We start from the raw sequence: 12,210 nt of genomic DNA on the forward strand, positions 1-12,210 counted from the left end.
TATTTTCTTTTTTTTTTTTTTTTTTTTTTTGAGAACAAAAACCTGCAACAGGTCAAATTCTTTTTGTGCTTTATTTTCTAAACATGCAGCTTGTCCTATATTTTGATACTGTTTTCTATATAGCATTATCACTATTTCTTGCCTTCTCCTTGAAAACTGACTATTCATTATTTGCCGGTATTTGGAGACCAAATTTCAATCAATGTGGAATGTACTCCACTGACATACATTTGACAATCCCCTGACTCTCAAAGATGCTCCACAGTGGAAACATAACTGTTACTGAGGGGTTAAAGCCAGTCTTGAGTCATTTCTCAGGTTTTGTGATATGCAGGAGAGCCTAAACGAAAGCATGAATAATGTTTTTTAATATACCAAAGGCTGACTGCCTTAAGTTGTTTTTCTCCCTGCTTGAACCAAAGCACAATAGAAGCTAAGTGTTTTATGCAATTCAAAATCCATTTCAAGACAAATGCCAACACTAAATTATGAATACTTTAAATAATGAAAATATGCATAAAAATATCACATTTTTAATGCCCACAAAAGTAGTAAATATTGGATAAAAAATAGACCCCTTCCAAACTATGAATATTCTGGAAAATAATTTAGTAATGAGTATGGAGACAGTTACTTAGCATGGAAGTGCCCGTTAGAGTGACAATCAAAGACTGGCTTTATATTTAGATTGTGAAGATGGCTCTCTCTTGTGATTGTTTTCTTTATAAATATCTATTGAACACCGTGTGCCAGTCACTTTCATATGAGGAGACTAGATCTAATATTTATTGAGCACCCACTATGTACCAGGAACTCTACATATTGACTTCACTAAATCCTCATGACAATTCTTTGAGCCAGATATTGGTTTGAGTCATGTGAAATTTCCATTTTCATAGGTCAAAAAGGCCGAATATTAGAAAATTCTTAGAGTCTGACCTGAATGTTAATATTTTTATTTTATATGTGGTTCACAGAAAAATAAATAAGTTAAAGTTTATATACCAAATACATGGAAGTGTTGGGACTTCAAACCAGACTCTTATCACCCAACTACATTTGACTTTACCTTAAAAATTGTTATTAAGCTGAAAGGATCCCACAGCCCTCCAAACTATAAATCAACTGCCCCACTCCTATCCAACCCAAAACACCTGAATGGTTTGTGTCTTGTCTTCAGTTTACAGATTTGATTATATTAAAATCCTAATTTCTCTACACCCCTATTGCCCTTATTTCATTAGCTTCATTATGACTATAGTCATTGTATTTTCTGAACCAAACTTTGGAACATGTGATCAGAGAGAAACACAGATATTTATGAGGAAAAGGATATAAAATAATTATGATTGACTCCACTGAGAAATTCTGGAAGAATGCTCTTTACAAACACATCACTTGCACACACTGTAGTTTAACTGTTTTGTAGGTGGCTGGCACATTCTACTTGTGGCTCCCTTAGGGCAGGTTTTATTTTACTGCTATTTGTGGAACACCTGTAATTTTGCACACAAAAACACTAGAGCACTTCTAGTGGTAGACAGAGGCAATTGGGAGCATGTTGGCAAGCAGTGTGCTAGACAGTAGGACTAAGACATTCTCCTTTCTTTCAAAAACTCTGCAGAAGTACTGAGCACTCACGGGACAACTACTTATCAAGTACTTTTGATGCATAAGGTATTTTGTTAGATGATGTATAATATATGCTGTATATGACATGCATAATATCTTCTAAGAAAAGGGAAAGATCTGATCAAGTCTTGAAAGTAAATTAGGCAGAGGATAGTTAAGATCCATGGGTCTCAAACTAGCATGGATCAATATTTCCTGAAGGGCTTGTTAAAACACAGATTGCTGGGTCCACCCCAGAGTTTCACATTCAGTAGATGTGAGGTGAGGCACAGGAATTTGCATTTTTAACAAATTCCCAAATTGTGCTCATACTGCTGATCTAGCAACCATGCTTTGAGAACCACTCATATGGAACACTGAAGATAGAGGAAGTAGAATGAGCAATACCACAGATGATGGAATCAACATAAAGAGTGTGGCCTGTCTGGAATATAAATATAGCTATTAAGCTGCTCTGACTTGCTCCATCTGAAGACAATCTACCTCACTGCAGCCTGGGGCATTCTCCTAGATGTGCACAACCTTGGCATCTGGCAGAATGAGAGACAGTTGAAATCATTCATCCATCCAAGTTAGAAGCCTTAAGCGAGTATCCAACAGGAGTCACTCCCTTACCTCCTATATTCCTATTGTTTGTCTCTGTAGAGTTCTTTATTAAGGTCAATTGAGTCTTTAGGCCTCCCTGGGGAAAAAAAAAATATGTGAGGTACTCAAGGGTCTTGTTGCTTTATAAGACTTTTCAAGAACTCTTACATTGTAATTTAGCCATATAAAGCTAAAAGAAAGCTATAACTTTATTTCACAACTATTCAAAAGCTTGTTTCCAAAAATCTGTAGAAATCAAATTTTCTAATCTCCCCCCCCCCCACCTCCACTAAAGCCAGCCTTTAATCTACTCTGTCACTTTAATCTACTGTGTTTTCCGGTGAACTTTAACTTCAAATGATACAAGACGTTTGTCTCACAATCTCTCACCAGTTACAGGCCTCTGCATATTTAAGCCTCATCTTGTGTTGTTGATTTAAACAAAGTGACAAGTCTGAGGCTTAATTAATATTTTCTAGATTGATTAATGGACCTTGATCCACACACTACAGCTCAGCTAAGACATAGTTGAGCTCATGTTTCATAAAGCACATTCAGTGAGGTAGCACTACTACATGTTATCTCTGTCTTACCAAATTGAATCCATAAAGTAAACAGAGTGACTAATGGGCAACTCTCATAATAGAGACTATATTATCTGATTCAGTGGGGAAAAAAGACCCCCGCAAATAAAACCTTACATCATCAAAAAAGAAATCCTACCTCTATGCATCTTTTTCTATCTATCTACCATCCATCTATTACCCACTCTATGAACAATGATCTTAATTCATAGAGCTCAGTTTTAATTCAGCAAGGACCAAACTAAAAAAAAGTTGTCAGGTGTCAAAAAAGCAGTGGAATATCAAGGACAATAAAATGAAAGAATAAAAACAAGAAGGCAGATGACAAAAATTGCCTTACTAAAAAAAGCAAAGAGGAATTGTCATAATATATTTTAAAGGTAATAATAATAATAAAGCTATTAAAAAGTCATTTATACTTTTCCCCTTACAGAGAGACATTAAAAGTTCTGTATAAACATGGGAAAGAGCTTCAGAATTCCCTTTTCCTACAGATAAAAGGACCTACTGCCCAAGGGATTATTTGCATTGTAGAGATAGCCCCTAAATGTTCACAGAATGTCACAGAGAAACAGAAGGAAGACCTCACTCTTCCAGGGATGTTCTGATTATTTACTTAGGATTATGTCTGCTTTTTAAAAAAATGTAATCACTTATAATGTGGAACACGTCTAAAACAGAATAACTTAACATTAAAAATATACAGTAAGGAGCATTCTAATTAGTAACTAGAGCTATACATTTCCCCTAAAGACAAAAAAGGATTTAAAAATTTCAGGTTAGCAAAAATGACTCTTCAGTTTGGCCACATATCAGTATATATAAGCACATAATTCTTTGTCCCTAGGTATTTTCTCTTAATTTATTCTATTTATATGACCTACAATAAAGTTGAGTGCAAGCAGATAAGCAAATATATGATTTGCATTTGTGTACAATAAAATGTCAACAATTTAGAATCAACTAAATTAGACTCCCATAAGTTAACCAGGTTGGGACTGAAGTTTGGACCATCTTTCCAAAATAATTTACTAAGCAAATCAATAGTGCAAACACAATTACAAGACACTTTTTAAGCACATTATTATATTAATTCTTCGTGTGCCAATGATACTCCCAATGGCAAACCAGCCTTATTTATTTTTACAGTTAAGCACAGAACAACCTTCACCAGCACTTGTTAGTTCTCATGCCTGTGTGTTTTTAAATTACTCCATGTCTTAAGTGATTTGGGCCTCACAGACAAAACCTACACATGGTGCCTGTGTTTCCTCCCATCATTGTAGGTTTGCCCCCAACCACAACAGCAACATAAGAGCGCTACCGCCTGCTCCCATGGAAATCAGGTGGAAAACTCTGAGTCCAAAAGCAGAGGAAAAGAAGAAACTGGGAGAAGTAAGGAGTCAGACCCCAAAGCAGCCTGTCCTTCAGGAACAGTCATCCTGCACTGACCACCACCCCTCCCAGAGGCTCTCCTACTGAGCTGTGTGTTCATTTCCTAGGACTGCCATAACAAATTATTCCAAGCCAGGTGTCTTTAAGCAAAAGAAACTTACTCTCTCACAGTTCTGTATGTCACAAGCCCAAAATCAAGGCTTTCCAGGGCCACATTCTAGAGGAGAAAGCCCTTCCCTTGCCTCTTCTATCCGTGCTGTGGCTCCTGGTGTTCTGTGGTTTGTGACAGCATAGCTCCAGGCCCTGCCTCTGTCTTCACATGGCCGCCTTCTCTGTGTGTTAGCAGACTGCTTTGTAGCTGACAAAGCTCCCCCATTTGACAGTGATACTCAGTAAATGAGGTGCTAATATTTTCATTTTGCAGAAGAAGTAGCTGAATTCAGAGGCGGCTAAGATTACTTAGCTAGGTAGAAGGAGATTCGAATATTAATCAAACTCAGGTTCAAATCCTATGATATTCCTACCATACCAAGCTATTCCTCTCTTCTCTCACATACATACTGGCTAAAATATTTTCAAGACATTTTTCCATGGTCAGTGAATTACCACTCATTACCAATATATGGAATATCAAGGATCTTCTTTTATCTAAAAGAACCAATATATTCCTGAAGTGGCTTTGGACAGGTTCTTCAGCTAACCCAGACAGTGGTTCTCAACCATAGATACACATCAGAATCTCCTGGATGTGGGGCCAAGCCCTGTGTATGTTTAACCCAGTAATTCCAGCCAGGTGCAGCCAGAGTTCAGAACCCTGGAATATGGGATTTTAGACCTTAGTTTACTATTTGATATATTGCACACACACATACACACACACACACACACACACACACACACACACACACATGCACACAATGACTTTTCATTGTTATGGTTTTCTAAAAGCAAAAGTAACAATCCCAACAACATCTTTTGTACAAAAAGATAACATTTTTAACCAAACTATTGTGACAATAAAGTCACTAGTACAATCCTGACTGTCAGATCTACTGCTGGTCATCCGGAGCCCTGGATACTACTCAGGACATTCTCTCTTCCATAGAGTGTCTAAGCTCTAGGGTCCAATTCTGCGATGAAGATGTCCAGTGCTCTGCTAGGGAGAAGACAGACAGATGTTTTTGTCCCTGATTCTAGCTATTTCATCACTTCTGTGAATGGGTTATTTTAGTAGTTTCTGTAAGCCTAAGGGCTTTTATTCACCATGTCTATAATTACAAATCAATCCAGTTGCCCAAAAAGCAAATGTTTGTAGTAGTAGTTCTGAAGAAACATTTATCCGGTGCTCCTAATAAAACAACAGTTTAACTACAGTGAGCAGTGTTCAGAGACACCTGTCCAGTAGGCATAATATCAGTTTCACAGTGTGGGTTGTCAGTGTCCATCAAAGTTATGGTATCCCATGCCAGCAAAACATTATAGAGTAACTCAGCTATAAAGTATTCAGTCATTTAAAAAAACAAAAGCAAAAAGCAAAAAACAAGAAGATCCTGCCATTTGCAAAAATGTGGATGGACATTGAGGGCATTATGCTAAGTGAAATAAGTCAGAGACAACAAATACTTATGATCTCACTTATATGTGGGATCTAAAAAAGACAAAACTCATAGAAAAGGAGATTAGACTCATGGTTACAAAAGGTGGGGAATGGGGGAGGGGGAATTAATTGGAGGAAGGTGGTCAAAAGGTATAAATTTCCACTTATAAGATAAATAAGTACTAGGGATATAACGTACAGCATGGTGACTATAGCTAACACTGCTGTAGGCTACATGGGAACACTGTTAAGAGAGTAAGTCCTAAGAATTCTCATCACAAGGAAAAAAATTTTTGCTTTTTTTACATTCTCTTTTTATTGTATCTGTATGAGGTGACAGGTGTTAACTAAACCCACTGTGATAATCATTTCACAATACGTGTAAATTAAACCATTATGCTGCGCAGCTTAAACTTACACAGTGCTGTATGTCAGTTCTGTGTCAATAAAACTGGAAATTTTTTTTAATTTTTTAAAAATAAGATTAAAAAAAAAAAGAATTTCACAAGAAGACAGGTGGCCTAAAGGCCAAGTGGTCTGCTCCTGAATAGATGGATAGGAGGACAGCTACAGCAGCATTTCTTGAACTGGAGACCATACCCTCACATCTCACCCTCACTGAAAAATTATGTACAAAAAGCTGAATGCGAAATTCAGTTCAGTTTGTGCACATCAGAATTTTTCAGGGAACAATGCCTATGTAGATTTATCAGATTCTCAGAGGGGTTTGTCACTCCAAAAATGACTTGGAATCACTGTTATCAAAGAATACACAGTCTGTATGTTTTCCTATAAATTCCTTTTCTCTCAAATGAGATTTGACAGTCCTTTGTTCACTCACATGGCCTTATCCCCCAGTGTAGATCCTTGCATGACACAAGCTTTCAATAAATCTGTACAGGGTAAATGAAAGTTGAACAGGAGAGAGTGTGTGTTCACATTGGCTGAAAGGACCTGGAAGTGATGCCTTCTCTGTGGCTTTAACAGTCACCTGGCCTGAGGATAGTTGAAGACCCTGCCAAAGAGGTCTTGAATAGAAGGGGAGTAAGAAAGTGTCCAAAGGCAAGGCCCAAAATCTCCCCGGAAGTTATTTGTAAGTATCTCCAGTACTTAGATAAATGAATGATCAAGGGCTCAAAGTTCCTCACCATACATCAAGATTACCATAATTTTAGTGGCATTTATATCGCTTGCCTACAGAAGTATGCCAGCCTATCAAATTATGTATGTGTGTTCGATGGCAATGGATGGCAATATTGATATACATTTTCCTCTTAAATGGACTGATCACTCATTTAGCTGTCATCTCGCATCTGCCACTGAAAACAGAGAAGACAAATTGAGTCCATTTTTCAAATTCGGCAGAGTTATTTATTTTGTTAGGCATAACATATTCATCTCTGCTAGTTTTCGTATGGCAGCAAGAGAGTCAAGCCATCCAGTTGTAAAACTAATTAACAGAAACAACCTTTGAATTACTAAACTGGCAGTCTCATGTTGCTGACAGATTATCACGGGAGTACTGAGTTGTAAAAATTATTATTAAAATAAATCCAGGTTTTCATTTTATTATAGGAAAGGGATTTCTAACCAAAAATTCTTTTTTAACTGAGGTAAAACTGGTATATAACATTTTATTAGTTTCAGGTGTACAACATAATAATTTGATACTTGCATGCATTACAAAGTGATCACCATAATAGTTACCATCCATCACCATTGACCCCCTTCACCCTTTTTTACCCATCCTTTAACCTCCTTCCCCTCTGATAACCAGCACCCCCCATTCTGTTCTCTGAATCTATGAGTTTTATTTTGTTTGGCCACTTGTTTTGTTTTTTAGATTTCACATACAAGTGAAATCATACAGTATTTGTCTTCGTCTGACATTTTCACTTACTTTAGTGCCCCCAAGGTCTATACGTGTTGTTGCAAATTTCAAGACTCCCTTCTTTTTTTGTGGCTTAGTACTCCATTGTTCGTATATATAACATCTTCTTTATCCATTCATCCACTGATGGACACTTAGGTTGTATACGTATCTTAATCAAAAATTCTTTGTTGTTATTTGGCAAGGGTAACTTGCAGTATTTTTCACTTTGTAGTTTTTCTCATGTGTCAAATAACATCAGAAAAGACGTCATTTTGGTGTTCTGCTCAGAAAAGAATAAACTCTGAATAAAAAGAAAGAAAATGATAACTTCTAAATAACCTATACCTGTTCAAGAATATAGATACCTCCATGGTGATGTGACTGGGGAAATTTTCATACAGTTAAGATTTTAAAAATTAATCTAAAGATTATCCTTGAAACGTGAATTCTCACCTTCTTTCATGATTTTTTTCCTCCACCGGTCTTCCTTCCAAATGAAAACTCTAGCTATTTAGGGTTCTTCTCTTTGCATCAGAAAGCAGTTTCTACAGGAGCACCATATTGATTTCTCCTTAAAGATCAGAATCCTCTGTTGCTCAAAAACCACTAAATATGTTTACCTCAGAAAATGGAGAATGGGGTCTATTTTGTCATCTCCGTTTAAAAGCACTAAAGAGACAGACAAAACATGAACTCCCTGAAGACCACTTCAATATGTACTGCTCAGTCACGTGTATCTCTTTCAAAATGCTTTTTTTTTAGTGCCCCTTATTCTCTCCTTTCACAAAAAATGATTTTGTACAAAGCTATTATAAAGTGATTTGTTCATTGAAAAATTGCTTGAGGAACAGTATTTTATATATGCTAAGAAATAACCAGCCAAGTTACTCCACAGTCAGTTTCTAAAACACCTCCAGTCTACCAAGGGCAGAACTACAGGAAACTCAGAGAATATTATTTTTGGTACATTAATAAACACTGTAGAGCCATGTCCAGCCCAAGAATGATTCCTGGAAATTAAGTGTATAATTTTCTTGCCCTAAAGAAACACAAGTCACAGAAAGCTCTGAGATAAACATGCATCATAAACACCGGGTCCCATACCACAATTGCACAATTCAACCCACCCACCTCACCCTAATGCCAGCCCTGTGTGAACCTGCCTTTATTTAACATACTGATACTTTGTACATTGTAGTTTTCTGTGTTAATTTTGATTTTTAAAATATTGTCATCTGAGTAACTATGCTAGTGGTAACAGTAGCATAACATGCAGACTTGTTAAATCGCTATGCTGTACGCCTGAAACTCATGTAACATTGTGCGTCAGCTATACTTCCATTATATACATATATAAATATAATAATATATTTAAATATAAAATAAAAAATATATTTAAATAAAATTTATTTATTTATTTATTTATTTGTTTGTTTGTTTATTTATTTATTTATTTATTTATTATCTTCATTACTGAGTTTTCTGGCCTGCCTTTAAGTCTTGCACTTAAGCAAGTACTGCACTCACCAAATGGTCCCAGCCCCAACCATGACCTCTACAGGGTCAGCCCTGAATTTCTCTGCCAGAGTGAAGGATCATGTATAATGTGGATGGTTCTTTAAAATAAAGAATAACTTCAGGGTGCCTGGGTGCCACAGTCAATTAAGTGTTCGACTCTTGATCTCAGCTCAGGTCAGGATCTCATTGTTCTTGAGTTCGAGCCCACATAGGGCTGTGCGCTGATGGCACAGAGCCTGCATGAGATTCTGTCTCTCCTTCTCTCTGCTCCTCTTCCCAACCTTGTACTTACTCTCTCTCAAAGTAAATTTAAAAACTTAAAAATAAATAAATAAAATAAAATATAGAATAACTTCTATTGTTTTTTCTTCCTACAACTGTACCAATACATATCCATTGTGTTTACTTAGGAAAAAAAAGAAAAGAAAGTGAAAACATCCTTAGTCCCTCCACTTAGCAATAACCACTGTTAATAACCTGCTGTATATCTTTCTAGAATGATTTTTATGTTTATGTTAATATGATAGATGATATATAAAAACTGAATATTTAAAAGGCATGGTTATATAACAATTTTCCAGATTAGCCATGATTTAAAAGAAATGGCATCATTTCACTTTTTACAAATTCACTAATATATTTATTTTTTTAAATACAGTCTCTCTGTGAATGTGGAGGATTTCAGTGTCTATGTACATCAGGCTTTCCTCAGCATTACAAGCAGCTTTCAATTAAACTTTTAAAAGTAAGAAGGAGTAGGCACCTAAGTTGTTACAATTAAAGTAAGACTCCTGTCCTCAAACGAAAGTATAATCAAATGGTAGACAATGTCATGTATGCGAATTCATAAATCAGAAACTGATGCAGTGCCCCAAGTAAATGCTACAAACAGCAAGTTCCAAGACTCATTTAAAAGCATAATGATAATCTCTCTCTCTCTTTCTTTCTCTCTCTCTTGCTGTCTATATCTAAATACATCTCTATTCATCCACTTATCTATCTATACACTTAATCCATAAGTGCTTAACTACAAGTGTTATCACTCCCACTAATATTCCTATCACAAGCGTAGTCAATAACATTATGAATTCTGCTATCAGAGAACCCAGGTTTGACACCAACTGTGTATTTTTGGGAAAGTTACAAGAGTGCTTTAATCCTAAATGTTCACATCTGTTAAGTATCATAAAAATACCTATCTTTATGAGGTTGCTGCAAGAATTAAATAAAATAATCTTTATAAATGCTTACCATAATATGTACCATGAGTAGGCATTCTATGCACCTAAATTGTTATAATTGAAGTAAGACTTCTATCCTCAAAGGAAAGCATAAATGGGAGGAAAAGCCATATATTCAAATAATAGAAATGTAGTAATGTAATGTGATAAAAAAAATATATATATGGCTAAAAATAAGGGGAGTCAACCTTTGGCTCAGAATTTTAAATTCATGTTGTTAAATGGGCTTACTTTATAATCATTGTCTGTTTATGGAAGAACGCTTGAAGTATTAAGCAATATAATAGCCAAAAGAAAAGTAATACAGAAAAAAAAAACACATAAAATGCCTTCTTAGCTACTTTAGCTTTCCTTTTTCAATTAATTTTCCAATACTGAGAAAAAATAAAATATAAAGAGTGAAAGTATACCATATAGTATACCTATTTGGCAAAGGTAATACATAAAAATCAAAACACAATCAGGAAATTATGAACAAAGCTAAGTGTTATAATAAAATAAAATCAATAAAACATAATTGATGTTTACAACATGGATTCCATTTAGGCTTGTATCAGAATTAAGTTGAAACAGTATATACTCTATAAATATTTATTTATTTGACTCTCAGAAACCCTATAAATATCTATAATGAAGGTATATAGAACAGAAAGTGTTAATCCCTAATCTGAAGTTTAAGTTACCACCAGAGAGTGCAATTAGGAAGAATTAAACTGCAACATTACAGAAGTTCCTCAAAAAAATAAAAAGAAAACTATCATATGACCCAGCAATTCTACATCTGGGTATTTTCTGAAGAAAATAATAACACTAATTTGAAAAGATATATGCACCCCCATGTTCACTGTAGTATTATTTACAATAACCAAGATATGGAAGCAACCTAAGTGTCCACTGATGAATGAATGAATGAATGAATGAATGAATGAATGAATGAAATGGTGGTATGTATGTATGTATGTATGTATATATATATATATAGAGAGAGAGAGAGAGAAAGGAATATCAGTCAGCCATAAAAATAAAAAAGAAATCCTGCCATTTGTGATAACATGAATGGACCTTGGGAGCCTTATGCTAAGTGAAATAAGTCAGACAAAAAAAGAAAAATACCATGTGATCTCACTTATATGTGGAATCTAAAGAAAAAACAAAACAAAACAAAACAAAAAGTGAGCTCACAGATATAGACCACAGACCAGTGGTGGGGATGGGGAATGGACAAAACAGGTGAAGGGGACCAAAAGTTATACATTTTCAGTTATAAAATGAATAAATCATGGGGATGTAAGGTATAGTATGGTGACTATACCTAACAATACCGTATTGCATATTTAAAAGTAGCTAGGAGATCAGATCTTAAATGGACTCATCACAAGAAGAAAAACTAATTATGTATGATGATGGATGTTAACTAGACTTCCTGTGTTGATCATTTTACAGTATACACAAATATTAAGTCATTATGTTGTATACTTGAAACTGAAATAATTTTATGTCAATTATACCTGATTTAAAAAAAAATAAAAGAATCAAATTTAAATGATAAGACGTCATCTCTACCAACAACACCATCCAAGAGATTCTCAATCTCAGACTGACAGTTTCAAGTGCATCCAAAAGCCTAAGTATAAAGGTATAAATTCAAGGAAATGCGACAAAATTGTGATTCTAGCCATTTAACCTTATTAATTATGTGGTGCCTTGCGTGAAGAAAGAGTGTGCTATCATAAAAGGACTGAACAGCGCATTATAAAAGGGGAAATTAGAGGAACAAAATTCTAA

The 12,210-nt window shown here is 35.3% G+C and overlaps 1 long non-coding RNA gene across 1 annotated transcript in view; it reads right to left on the reverse strand.

Annotated features, from left to right (window-relative positions):
* LOC123386055 overlaps positions 1 to 12,210 on the reverse strand; it is a 308,079-nt gene continuing 295,869 nt past the window's right edge. Inside the window, exon 5 of the long non-coding RNA XR_006599548.1 lies at positions 1 to 2,314. This is a non-coding gene — a long non-coding RNA (uncharacterized LOC123386055). The remainder of the gene's footprint in view (positions 2,315 to 12,210) is intronic.

The sequence above is a fragment of the Felis catus genome, chromosome B3, assembly GCF_018350175.1.
Source record: "Felis catus isolate Fca126 chromosome B3, F.catus_Fca126_mat1.0, whole genome shotgun sequence".
NCBI classification, from domain to species: domain Eukaryota; kingdom Metazoa; phylum Chordata; class Mammalia; order Carnivora; family Felidae; genus Felis; species Felis catus.